Genomic DNA, 14693 nt, shown 5'->3' on the forward strand with positions numbered 1-14693 from the left:
CTTGTTTCTGGAATTGTTTTTTAGTCTATAAGTAGGTTTTGGTCTGCTTTAGACCAATTATGGTCGAACCACTTCACTCCCCTAGGCTTAAATTTACCCTCCACTCTCACCAGGCTATTTGCAACATGCACACAGATTCAATTGAAGGCACTTAATAAGGACTCTAAGCAAAGTCTAATATCATAGCCACATTTAGTGTGGAGGTTATTTAAAAATAGGACCAAATGGACCTTGCTCCACTTCAATCTGCGGGCTTGGACCTGTGGTCGGATATCAGTATTCCTAAGTCCTACTATAGAGCTGACTGCCTCTCCAGTTCTCCATTACAAAATCTAAAATAAGGGGTTGTGCTCACTAAACCGACTCTATTTGACCTGAAAATGCAACACAAATTGAACTAAAAAGGCCAAGATGAATATATAATTAATGATAGAATTGGAACATCCACCCTTAAAAGTTGGAATGTCCTCTTCCTCTCTAGATTGCACAATGCGTGCCAATTTAAAATCGGCAGTAATATCATTGAGCAGGTCCCCTTGACTAGTTTGCTCGAAGTGGCAATTATTAAGGTCATCCAGACACGATTCATCATCTAAGTGACACACTGATTGGCACAAGTGAATATTAAAATCTCCACCTAATAGTCCGCATAGGACTTTAAGAAAGACTTTAAAACCAACAAATGTTCTGCAGATTTAGACTGTACAAAAGAGTTATACAAGTTTACAACCAATAAAGAAGGCACATGTTTAAAATTCAGCTGGATCGCCAGCAGACAGCTAGAACCTGTTTCTATTTGTGTAGAGTTACATGGGATACTCAGGGATACCAGAGTGAATAAGCCACCCTTAGCTCTACCCAGGGGTGCAACTAGAGCCAAATTTATTTTTTGGGGGGGCTAATACGTCCAGGAATGTAGAGCCAAATGTTGTGGGGGGTGACGCTAATACTTCCAGCAATGTAGAGACAAATTACGGGGGTGGGGGTGGGCTAATACATCCAGCAATGTGTCCTTGTATAATGTAACTGGTGCTCATGCAAAAGTACCTCAATACCTTAGGGTGGAGTTTGAGCTGTATAAAACTGCAAAAAACAAACAAAGCCTAAAGTTACCTTTCAAGAAATGCATTCTCACACTGTGGCAGCAAAAGTAATTTGCAACTTTAATGAATAGGCAGAGTGGAGATGCAGGAGCTCTAGGAGAGGTTGAAAAAACAACAAAGCCTTGTTATCAAGTAAATGTTCTTTTAAGGACCTGTGAAATAGGTGTGGCTGAGATAAGACGGCAGACCAGCCAGCCAACAGCAGCTCAAGAATTGTCTGGGGGTGTGGGGATAAGCTGTCTCAGCCTGGGCTGACACACACGACTGGGGGGGCTGAAGCCCGTTGAGCCCTTTGGCCGTTGCACGTCTGGCTCTACCCGATTGTGACTATAGAGCTGCGGAGAAATAGGAAGTATACCCATCCAAAAAAAGTTCTCTCTGTCCTAAGTTTCTTGTAGGTCCATTTTATGCTGTCCTGTTCATATACAAAGCCACCTCTCATTGGCCCTTTTATTACTCAACCTTGCTATGTTTCAGCTCACTACCTTCAAAGGTGAACCTAGAGAGGAAACCAGATTAGCAGAGTAATAACCCGTTTCAGTCTATATCATATCTCTCTCCTGCGACAAATTAGTGGGCACGGGGCCAATCGGTCATTATTATCTAGAGAACTCAGGGGATAAAATCTATTGGTCAACTGGATAGGAGATACTTGTACCCTTCTCCCCTCCTCTGTCTGTCGCCTTAAGGGGATTCTAGTCTTCCTGATAAGGTGTGATTCCTCCGGCGAATAGAAGAAACCTTGTGGTAACATTTTAATTCCTGTTGGGAATGATCTAGCGTTAGATGCCTGTTGTATTAGCATCCCCACTATGTCTGGCTAGTTGAAGTTGATGATGATGCAATATCCCTCGGGCGATTTCTCCCTCAGTTCTACCTACCCCACTCTTCTAGCCATAATGATGTGAGTATACAAGTACCTCCTTTCCCCCTAATTAGCTATTGGTCCAGAATGTAACCTTGCAGATAAGTTCAGGAGTAGATTCTACATGCCTGGCTCCAGTGGTGGAACATCTACCATTACGAAGGAATAATGCCTGTAATATAGGGTGTGGATGTGGCACAGCGCCAGAGCAGGAGTAGATCCGGTTCAAGTCTTGGTGTCGGCACAGTATCCCGTGATCCTGGGCAAATCACTAGGGGGCATATAATCAAGAGATATATTGCCGCGTTTTCGGCACATAGCGCCGAAAAAGCGGCAATTTAATTATCTCAATATTAGCAAGGCGTCGCTAACATGCATTAGCGCATGTTAGCGGCCGAATCTGCAACACTTCTCAAGATAGCGATAGATATCGCTAATGAGATGCAAAGTAGGCGTTCCCTCCTCGGACAACATGTGAAATGATCGCATAACCAACATCGCAGTATTAACAACGCTGCCCCTGAACAGCGAAGCGATGACAAAAGGCGCGCTAAGCCCCCATCATCGCATGATTCTAACGCCTGAATAAAACCTGACTTAGCATTATTGCCTATGGGAGGTGGATTGTGTGGTTAAGTACACACTCCCCTATTACCAAGCTTTTCATTAGCGCTGTGAAATCATTGCTGGATTTCACACGCTAATGATCATTATCGCAGTCTATCGCTGGATTGTACTTCACCTGTTAGCAAAGCATTGCTAATACGCCGCTAACACGGCGATGTAATTCAGCGATAGAGTGCGGTAATGAAAAAACGAGCGAAGCGCGATTATTTATCGCGTGTTCTTGATAATATGGCCCTTAATCTTCCCGTGAACATGGACAGCGCCTGGATACCCCAGAGGTGATTTGATACACTGCGCTATATAAATCTACAAACGTAACTCGTTCCCTCCGTGTTTGGAGCAGCTCAGTGACTCCGGCGGCAGCGGGGGCTCACCTCACGACACCGCCTGACTGAAAAAGCGATAGCCTGTTTTCTGGTATTGGGAAGAAATGGGTACATTTATGGTAACATCTCTTCAAACACGGGCCGTCAGAACCTCTGCTAACCAGGCCCTTCCTACCTAGAGCCCCGAGACAGGGAGCAGAGCAGTGTGCGACGGTTCCATCCAGAACAAACCACAGGGTTGGAAACAAGAAAGGCGGCCCTGCCGACGATGAATGGAACACTTAGGGGCATATCATCAAGCTGGCACAATAAATATATTGCCGCTTTAGCGTCCGTTTTTGGGCGATAATTTTATCGTAGTATCTGCAAGGTCACGCTATCGCGTGAATCCTTGCCTTAGCGCCCTTTTTCCCAACACCCAGCTATGCATCTCTAATGAGATGCAAAGTGAGTGTTCCTTCCCAAAATAACTGGAGAAATGTCGCTAACCGACATTTCTCCAATTAACTAGGGAATCGCTAACCTGCTTAGCGATTGGAAAAGAAGCGCTAACCGTGCTTAATGCAGGTTCCTGTACGCCTGCTTTCAAGCTGATTTAGCCATGTAATCCAATGGGAGGTGGATTACATGGCTAAATCCACCCTGCCCTATCAGTAAGGTATCGCCTGTCACAGTGCGATTATCTCTGGATTTCCAGCAATAATCTCACTGTTTTGTAGCTTTCACATGGATTTCTATCGCTTTGGAGATAAGCGTTGCTGATAGCACGCTATCTCCAGCGATTGCCGGCGATAAGTATCCTAGGGCGATAATTATCCTAGCGCTAAGAGCGCTTAGCGATAATTATCGCCGGTTGTTGCTGATATGCCCCTTAGATGGCTATTCCCCGAGTAAGAAATCACAGCACGCGCTACTAGCATTCGGAAACAAAATATCGCCATGATCAAATGAAAGACTGGCCTTAGCGTGGATATAACACATTGGGAGAATGGGACTAAAAGTACAAGAAGTGCGCGAAAACCAAAGAGTCCACCCTGGCCACAGATTCGAGAAAGGTTCGAAAAGCGCACGTGCGTGTGTGCATAAAATGTACAAAGGAATACATAGGCAGTTAGCGCCGACGCGAGGAGTTTCTGTTGGTGTAAACTATTTGCAGACGTTGACTGCTGAAGCTGTAATCAGAACTGGAATTTAAAATGCTTTATTTCGGGAACGAGAATCTATAAACTGGGAATTAAGGTATAAAGTAGGGTCACGAGGGGAAAAGTCATGAAAAGCGGAGCCTGAGAGTGAACTTATATATTTACCTTTGAAAAACTCTGCCGCAAAGAAATTGGCAACATGGACAAAAGTGACAGTAAAGCTGTTCTGGCTTACTTAATTGGCCACAAAGTGGGTGCATTTTAAAATGTGGTGTGGGGTTGAGCACCTGCTGCAGAGATCTTTGCTTCGGCTGTAAAATTCAGGGGATAATAATAATAATGATGACAGTAAATTAACCCTGCTTGGTGGCTATGCACTTGCTGGAGACATCTGTCATACGTCTAGTCACAGGCAGCGTTGGCATAGAGGTTAATGTGACTTCTACAAAGCACGTCGTGTAACGCAACTTGGTGGAGGTGGAAGAGGTGCGTGACGATGGAGGTGACGATGGAGGTGGCGGAGAGATGGAAGCGCTTTTTGGAGAAGCGCTGCATAAGAGGGAAGTGACAACAGGAGAAGGTGAAAGTGCTGCGCAAAGCTGGGAAAGGCGCGCAAAAACGTAAGCGACTGAAGAAGGTGGAAGTCCTGAGTAAAGTTAGAAGTAGTCCGTGGAGGAGGAAGAGGTGCGAAAAAATGGAAGAAGTTCATAGAGCATTATTACTTAAGTGGGGGGAATGGAGCTTACAAGTCGGAGGAGGGAGAAGAAAAGGTGCGTACAAACGGAAGTGACTGGAGAAGGTGAAAGTGGTGCGTAAAAGCGCAGACAGTTGAGCCAGTGGGTGAGTTGGAAAGCGCCTTACGTCTTCTTGAAGAGTCCTGCTGTGGCCGTTCCGAGCAGGAGGCAGGACTGCTGCGCGAAGAAGACCCAGGTGAAGTCCTGCAGGGAGCTCTGCGTCTGGCACCGCAGGTCCAGCAGGGTGGGGCCCAGGAAGGCGATGCAGAGGCCGAAGCTGAAGAAGACGCTCCAGTAGGTCAGGGTGGATTGGAGATTCTTCCGGAAGAGGGCCGCGAGCCTCTCGTCCCACACCATCTCGGCTCCTGAGAGGGCACTCTTTAGACTCGTGTCCCTATGAGGCCCCACCGGTCGGGCACAGGGGGCACCAATAGGCACAAGTCCTCAGGGGAGCGACCGCTGCTGCCCCGTGCGACAGGGAGAGAAGAGCCTCGCCACTGGCCGCCAGGGAATTCTTTTTCTGATACAGCTCCCTCTAGGCAGTCTTTACTGGCACCGGGTCTCAAGGTGTGCCTCTGACACTGGCCCTCCAGTGGCTTCTGTGTTTGCACAGGTTCGCAGGATATGCGACGTCTTGGCACTGGTCTTTTGGGCGAACTCCTCGCTGCAGGTACAGCTCCTTGAGGCTTTGCCTCAGATGGCACTGCACTTCAGGAGGCGCTTCTTTTGTCGCTATCCACTCAGTGGCTCCCTCTATTGGCAGGGGTCCAGAGGGCATCACGGGCTGGCACATGATCTAGGCACTCCCACGCCTTGCACGGACCCTTTTAAGTGGAGGCTACGTACCGGAAGTGGTTCCCATACACCTGGGGGTCCCTCTACTCACACTGGTCCTCTATTGGCACCATCTTCAAAGAGAGCTTGGAGGGGCTACTTCTGGGAACTCCCCAGCTGACACTGGATTCCGGGCGGTGCCACGGGCTGACACCCGGGGACTCGCCGGTCTGGCAGTGGTTCTCAGGAGCTCACTGTCCTCTCACTGACCCGTGTCGTGTCCTCAACGGAGTCTCCCTCTGGTGGCGTGGGTCCTCAGTGATCTCCCCCCCCCCCCCCTCTGGTGGCTGGATAAATACAAGGAGAGATTTTTTTCATTCCCTGTGCACGAACTTTCGGGAGGCGACTTCCAGGCGGACACTGTTTCAGCTGGCAAAGTTTCCTGCAGTTAATAAAAGAGTTTCGAATCATCCAGTGGTGGGTTTAATGTATTATTAAATAATGGTATATACCGTGCTACGTACAAACTCGGTTGAGCACTAGGTAAGTGTCCTGGGGTGGAGAATACAGAGTGCCCAGTGACTTAGCGCAGGCGGCAGTGCGCGCACCATCTCCCCACAGAGGCTCTTGGTGACAGCCTGGGTGTGGTGTCAGCTATGAGAGGCAGTCCAGGGTGGTTGAGTGGGAGCCAAGCTCCTCCCTAGTCAAGGAAAAGGAAACCCGTGGCAGAGACTGGCGAGAAAGGCACTGGCACACCCTATGGTAGGCGGGGGCTCTCTAATTGAAAGTGCGAGTACTAAAGAACTCACTGGCATACGAGGGCCGGGGAAGAGCCCCCGGGCCCCCTATCCGTTCCACTTCCCGGGTCAAGCCCAGGAGAAGCGATACTCACAGGAGACACTCAGAGACCCCAGAAAACAAGCATTGGCATAGCCAATAGGTCTCGCTTTTGGGACCTTATAAGTATTTAGTTATGCAGCACAATATCCTTGTTGCAATAACATCAACTGTTGCATGACTAAAAACGTATAAGGTCCCAAAGGCGAGATCTATTGGCTATGCCAATGCTTGTTTTTAGAGGCCTGGCATGCAGTTTTAAATGTAGGCTGGTAAGCAAGGTGCCAACCCACGGGGCAAGGTCTAGAGAGAAATAAGATAGGAAGAGTGGTGAGTTATAATGAGATAGCACAAATAGAAAGGGGAAGCACAGAATGACAGGTCAGGTAAACAAAGTAGCTAGGCAGGTAGAGCCGGTGGGATAAAAAATAGAAAGATATGAGAAATAGAGAAAAAGAGGTGCAGATGAGGTAGAGAGATGAGGCTAATATAGAGGAATTGCGAGGGAGAAGTAGAGAATGGTGAAATAGGGAGTGAGAAAGACAGAGGTAAGACAGATGTATTAAACGAGTGAGACATTGGAAGCAGAGAGAGTGAACGGAAACAGTGAAGGAGATAGAAAGAGAGATGAAAGCAAAGGGAGTAATAGATGGAGTGGAAGAGGGAGAGCATTGTAGAGAAAGAAATAAAATAATGGGAAAGGCGAGGAAAAGAGGACATCAATAAAAAGAGAGACATAGAAGGCCAGTGAGTGGAACCAGCACACTCCACATTTTTGTAAATGTGTTGCCCGCAGTCCTTAGACGTATAATGTATACAACTCGCTTCATTGCCAACCTATACATTTATTGGGTGTGTGCAAAAGCATTGCTTTGGGTACTATGTGAAGTGACTTCCAACGCCTGATAAAATACCGGCTTTATTTTTTTTACTTCAAATGTGAAGTCATTCGCAGCATTCTTCCATTGCCGAGTCAAACAAAGGTTGGAAGCATGAACTCACTGAGTAGGGCCGTCTTTACGAGAGTTATATGACGGAATTCAAAACAATGCATTATCTTATTAGCCTCTGCACATTTAACAAGGAAGTTAACCGCAGGGCCAAAGTGAAAGTGATCGCGGGGGAAAAATGCTACCGCCGGCCACAGCTTGCAGTGCATGTGCGCGAGTGGTGCGCATGCAGCAGTAATCATGCCATATGGCGCCTCTGCACAAGCGTGCGCCCGCGCACATGCACTGCAAGCTGTGGCCGGCGGTAGCATTTTTTGAAGCCCTTACTTAAAGTCTTGCCAGACCAGCGCAAGCACTGGGTCAGGCGAGACCTAAAAAAAAAACGCTCATTTACAAAGCTCAGAAAAAGTGCATCCATGAACTGCCTCAAGATTGCTCGCTTGTCTATGCAGTAATGGACAGTCTGACGGCTGGCTAGACAGGGACATTATTGGTTTCTCAGAAGCGTGTAACCACTGAACAGCCAGCTATTTCAGCACATCTGATTGGCTGCCATCAACTAATCAGAATATACCTCTGTTGTTAGATCCTTCTGATTTTCCTGCTGGAAACCCCTTTTAACAGTCTAACCGAGCCTTCATGGATCTTCTTTGTGGTACAGAGTGACCTTTTCCCATATTTGGGCGAGGAACCAACCCCACTGTCTAGTTCACCTGCTAAGCGGTTCTGGGTGTTTTCTGTAATCACGATCCACTCTTCGGGTAAACAAAAAATAAAAAATAAAAAGATTTATTAATGTTCACATATTGGAAGTGTGTTCAAAAAGTACCTTTTATGAGATCGTTCTGAAGTAACTGCCCCATATTTAAGTCAGCATGGGATGAATCTGGAGTAAAACAAACTATTACACAAAGTTATCTGGGCATGCTACTAAAATGTTACTAAATGACACGTGTATATGGATGTGTGTATGCATACCACTACATATTTAAATGTGTGGGTATTTCTCTATACACGTATGTGTTCATTTCAGTTATTTCTTAAAAAAACAGATCTATTCCCTTCAACCTTTGTCCCTTCCTTCCTCTCTGAGTCATCCCAAATCTTTCTGACTACTGTGAGCTCCTAAAAACCCACCTTCTTTTAGCCAATTTGCTAAACTAAAATGCCCACATGCCCACTACTTCTGATAACAATTTACAGCCTTCCTAATCCACTCCCTTCATTCTATCCCTACTCAAAGCACTACTGAACACCTGATAACTCAAGAACACAAACTTAAAACCACAACTAACCCACAAGAAAAAAAGAAAGCACATATTAATAATATACTAACTATTTAACTTTAATTCTAATCTTGGGTTCTGGGGAACCATGCTACTCGCCACTAAGCACTTCAATGCCGAATTAGATGTAAGCGCTACATAAATCCAATTTACAATTATCAAGTCTCCACAGACTTCAAGGTGTAGATTCCTTTAGTTGTTTTTGTCAACAGTATTAATAATAATATTCTGATTGATCCCTAGACATTCATCTAGGTGTTCTGTGAGGTGAAGACAAAGATACTTACTGGTTTAGTATTTCAGTTATTGCTGGGTTTTTAATGTATTTGTAGATTAATTGCAGTCCTTTGTCTCTCTTCACTACCACAAGGCTACCTGGCACGAGCCGTGCTAACAGCCTGTGGGCAGACGCCCGCAGCCATTTTATGGATAACCTCCGAGGGAAGGAAAGAGCTTTCTGTTCGGCTTCAGGTAGACGGCCCTTTTGTTGCTCTCCCATGTCCATTTGTTTTCATTGTGAATTGCATTGATTTGTTTAGCCGACTAAGCGTTTTCACTCCCAGCAAATGCGGCTTGGAGAGATGGGAGCTTTCCTATGGATTGTGGTGCCAGGTGTCTGTCTATGAAGATGCATCGCCTCCATTAGCATGGAGTTACAGGGGGGGCTCCTTTACAAAGCAGCAATCAGCAGAGTTTACTCAACTTATAAGGCCAGGACTTGGACTCCAGTAAGTTTCTATGTATTCTTGTCAGTATTTCAGACCTAGAAACACATACCTGCCAACTCACACGGTGCCACCATGTGACACACGATATGGCTCCCATCAAACGGTCTCCGGTGTAGAGTCGATATCACAGGGTAGCAAGAAAACGAGCTGAAAACCACAAGGAGCTGAAAACCACTGTAAATAGTGGTTTTCCATCTCATTTTCCCAGGCTTTGAACTGTTGACATACATCAAGGGTTGTGAAAACACCCTAGGGCACCAGCAGAAGCCTCAGCAAGCTTGTTTTATTTTTGTTTTTTATTGGGGAGGCGGGGGTTTAGGGGCAGAGTGGGGTTCAAAAGTGCCTCCTAAGTACTTCTTGGCATGAGGCCCCACCCCCTCCTCACACGGTGAGATTGTTCTTCAAGTTGGCAGGCATGGAAACGCTCTGTGATTATAGCTGCAGGCGGCCCAGTGGCGTCTGGGATACTTTAGGCAGCGCGGCCTGCCTTCTTTCTTTGCATGTTGTTGTTTTTAAAACTTTCTGCAAGCCCTAGAATAAAATGATATCGGTTAAACACACCACGTGTGACTGAATGTGGTTGTTGCGCATCCTATTTGGGCGTCAGGCAGGATAGAGGCAGCATGAAACGTAAATGTCAGTAGTGTGATTGGAAATCGCCCAGCTGCAGATGCTGCAACAAGGAATAAAAGCCCGTCAGTGTCCAGGTTCATGTGACGTCAGTTGACATTACTCCTTCACAGCGCTTGTGATGCCACTTCTGCTCGTATTATGTTTGGAAATGACAACCATGCAGAGAAGCGGGGGCAAATGTGCACGCGGCTGCTGGGCATCGATTCACCCGGAGGTGGAAGATGCCCATTCCTGAAGAAAGACGCGGAGTCTGTGGGGAGAACGGACACAGCCCCTAGGGAAGAGCTCAAGGAACTTTTGAAACAAGCACACACCGGCTCATGGAACTGACACGAAAACTGAAGGTTGGGTGCGTGGTGGATTGCAGAAGAGGTTGATGGAAACAGATGCAGTTCAGATTCCTCCCAGCACGTCAGGGATACACGTGAAAAAACTGAGAGCGATATAAAATATACAAGGGGGATATATTCTTTAACTGTAAAGCAAAAGCACTACCCTGTGAAATTTGGTTGTAAAACCCAGGGTGTCTGTTCTTGTAAAGTTTTCCTCCATAACATTTTAAACCTTTGCAAATTTATGAACTAAGTTTGCAAAGGTTAAAATGTTAAAAGGAATCGTGGAGGTACTACCTTTGCTGTAGGTAGGTTTGTGGGAGAAAAAAGTCTGCAGAAAACCGAAACAGGAGAATTATCACTCAAACTATCTTTTAGCTGACCATGTTCTTGCAACAACTCGTTTTGCATCTCCAACTCCTCCCTCAGTAAACTCATACTCTGCAGTTTGACAGCTTCACCAATATACCAGGTCAAGATTGGAACTTTGCTCTCCTCTAGTGAAATGTAGTGGAACTATCAATCCGTAATAACAAAAGTAGCGAAGCCAGCTGCACAGTTGTTCACACTCTCTTTAACTGCAGCATTTTAAATAGGCGGCCGTGTGGCCGCGAATGCGGCCCCCAGGGGAAGTAGGGTCGACAGACCAGTCTTCCCCTGGGGTGTTCGCGCGATAAGAGGACAGGGGATTAGAGGTGGGATAAGGGGTGGGGCTAGGTTAGGGATAAAAGGGGCTGGGGGAGAAAGTTCTTCCTCTTCCTGTCCCCAGCGCCCTAGGGTGGATTAGGAGTTTTTGTTTGGGATACCGGCGAATAGTGGCGGCCCAGTCTGTCGGCTGGAGCGGCATCAGCGGGGTGATCGTGTGGTGCGTGTTGTGCGCATGGAGGTAGGAGGCGGGGCAAGGCCCGATGCGGCGGCGGTGCGCGCTGCGCTTCAGTTACTCGGCCGGGCAGGGAGATCTGATCTCCTCTGGCCGGGTGTGCTGGATCAGGCGTGGGTCGGTATGACCCGAACGCCGAGATCCGCGTCCGCGGGGGTGGCGGCTGCGGTGGCGGCTTTCCAGGAGGAGCCGCCACCGGCGAAGGCTACGTCCATGGCGCGGGGGAGGGGTCGGAAACAGAGTGAGGCATCGAAGCGCGGGGACCGGCGTCTGAGCCTCCCCGTGCTAGCGCGACCTTCTAATGAGCCAGTGGGGGCGTCAGGGGTGGGGGGGAAGGGACTGGAGGTGGTGGAAAGCAGCGAGGAGGCCCTGGGTGGAAGCAGAGAAGGGGCACAACCTGGGATGGTGGGAGCAAGTACCTCAGGGCAGGGGGGGTGCCTGGTGGAGTCCAGTGAGGGCAGAGAGCAAGAGGGGGAGTGTGAGGAGCAGGCGGGGGAGGAGTTTACCCTACAGCTATCGGGTAGTGAGTCAGTGGGGGGGAGGAGGGATCGTGGGGGGTGCAGCCCATGGACCTCTCCAGAGGGGGCAAAGGGGGTTGTGTGGGGTGGGCAAGGGTGAAGGCGCAGTGAAGGCGGCGGTGTCACATGGGGGGGTGTCTGGTTGCGGGCGGGAGGCCCCTGGCCCCTCCAGGGGCTTGGGCGAAGTCCCCAGGGGTAAGGCTGAGTCGGGGGGGGTGACAGGTGGGAGGGGTTGTCCATTGAAGAGCGCATTCGGGAGCATCGCAGGATCATTGAGGAGACGGAGCGTAGGTGGCAGGAGATGTGTGCTGAAAGGGAGGCGGCGGGGAGGGTGGGGCCCCCTCGGGAGTTTGCCCCTGGCGCGGCGGGGAGATCAGGCGTCGGGACGCGGGAGGGGCGGGGGGCAGCCTAAGGCTCGAGGTCGGTGGGTATGGGTAGAGGAGGCAGGGACTGACTTGACGTCTCAGAGACCTGGTGGCGCTGGGGCCCCCTCGGGCTGTGCCGGTCTGGGGGGGGGGTTCAAGCCAGCGGTGGATGCTGGTAGAGGCCAGGGTGGGCCGGCGGGGCGCAAGACGGCCTCCAAACGCCGGGGCGAAGCAGCAGGGGGGTCCGCGGCGGCCTGCCCTCCGTCGCGGGAGCGGGCATCGTCGGCACCGGAGTGTGAATTTGTGCCGGGTATGAAAGGAAAAGGTGCGAAGAGAGTGGTGAGTGAGGTGCAGAAGGTGCAGTTTGAGGATGAGTTTGCGGAGGAGCTGGACTATGAGTCTGAAAGTGAGGAATTGGAAGAGGATGAGGTGCGTGAGGTGCACAAAGGGACGGGGAAGACGGCAACCAGAAGGATTGGTGTTTTACAGGTGCCGCTGGCCAGCAGCAGTGGGACCCAGACGGAGAGGAAGAAAGCACAAGTGTCCGGTGGACGGGAGCGGGAGGTGCCAGTGACTCTTGCAGGTGAGGGTGCTTGGTGGGAAGCATGGGAAGATGGGGGCAAGGGGGGCTGGAAGAAGGCTTGTAGGTCGGTAGGTGTCGGCGAGGGGTCGGTGCGGGAGGGGGGCGCCAATAAAGGGGGCGGAGTTGGCGGGGGAGGGGAAACGGTTCGTGGGGGTTGGCGTGCAGACAGACAAGCCGGGGGGAGCCAGAAGGGAAAGAGGAGGCAGGGGATAAACATAAGAAAAAGCGGCAGTACATGGGACTAGCTATGCCCTTAGGGTCACATTTGTCAGAGAAGACGAGGGCAAGGATTTGGAAACACGAATATGTAGATGTGTTCAAGTTGTTGCATAGGGAGATACAGGCCAAGGAGGGTTCGAAGGAGGAGGAGTGGGAATTGACGAGGAGGCCTCGGGTGCCGGTGAACATGGAGAACTGGACGTCGGCCTTTCTGATTTACGCGAGCATATATTGTGAAAAGCACCAAGATAGGGCCATCGCGTTATTGAAGTATATGGATATCATCCGCAAAGCACAGATGCACTTTGGAGGGTTCGCTTGGCTCAGCTATGACGAGGAGTTTAGGGCCAGAATCAATGTTAACCCCGATAAACCATGGGGTGAGGTGGACCAGGAGCTGTGGGTGCAGTGGATGTCTTCCACGCAGTCGTCTGCCTCTACGCACACGGCGAGTGGGCTTCCGGTGACGTATCGGTCCTTTCAGTCTCGTCCCGCCCAAGCCGGGGCGGGGGGACAGGGTAGTGTCGGGGGTGCGGGAGGGCAGGGCTCCACTTCTGCGGCCGCAGGACAGTCAAGTAAGGGTGGGGGAGCTACCACAGGGACATGTTGGAACTTTAACAAGGGATTCTGCACCCGCCATCCATGTAAATTCAAGCACGAGTGTTCTAAGTGCAGGGGGCGTCACCCGGTCACACAATGTTTTACACTGGCCACTCCCTCTGAGCAGTGGCGGATCACCAAAGGAAGGGGACAGGCTGGGCCAAAGGGCTCCTATGCCGGTTAAGGTGGAGGCCATGGGTCCATGGCTCTCCAGGTACTCTGACAGAGAGGCTGCGCTAAAACTTTACTGGGGGTTTGCGGAAGGTTTTCGAGTGGGGTACCAGGGTCCTCGGGAGCAGAGATGGGCGGAGAATTTGCGGTCGGCGAAAGAATTACCAGGGGTGGTGGAGGCCAAGCTGCGGAAGGAAGTGTTGGGGGGTAGAATTGCGAGCCCGTTTGACACGTGGCCGATGCCCAAACTCATCGTCTCTCCACTGGGGGTGGTACCTAAGAAGGAGCCGGGGGAGTTTCGTCTGATTCATCACCTGTTGTGGCCGGAAGGGTCGTCGGTGAACGATTTCATTGTGGCGGCGGATTCCAGGGTACTGTACGCGTCTGTGGATGATGCGATCGGTTTGGTGAGGGCCTGTGGCCGCGGTGCGGAATTGGCAAAGTGTGACATTAAATCTGCATTTCGCCTCCTTCCCATTCATCCGGCGGATTTCGCATTGCTAGGAATGCAGTTTGGGGGGGCGATTTTTGTGGATAAGGTTTTGCCAATGGGCTGTGCCGTATCCTGCACGTTGTTCGAAACCTTCAGTTCCTTCTTGCAGTGGGCTTTCACAGACAGGTCGGGACACCGGCTGGTGTCCCACTATTTGGAGTGTGGGGAGGCTCTACGGCAGTTTCAGCGACTGGCCTGTGACTTTGGGGTTCCATTGGCACCGGAAAAGACAGCTGGGCCTAGCTGTTGTTTGTCCTTTCTGGGTATCGAATTGGACTCCGTGGCATGGGCGGCGAGGTTGCCCCAGCAGAAGGCGGGGGAGATGCAGGAATTTCTGTTGCACGTGGTGGGGCAGCGGAGGATTGACTTGAGATCGGTACAATGGCTGTTGGGTTTGTTGAACTTCGCATGTCGAGTGGTGCGGGCTGGCAGGACTTTTTGCAGGCGGTTGGGCATGGCCATGTCCTGGGCGGTGCTCCCTCATCACAGAGTGCGGATCTCCATGGGCGTGCGAGCAGATTTGTGGA

Source organism: Triturus cristatus, chromosome 1_1 (genome assembly GCF_964204655.1).
Source record: "Triturus cristatus chromosome 1_1, aTriCri1.1, whole genome shotgun sequence".
NCBI lineage: Eukaryota > Metazoa > Chordata > Amphibia > Caudata > Salamandridae > Triturus > Triturus cristatus.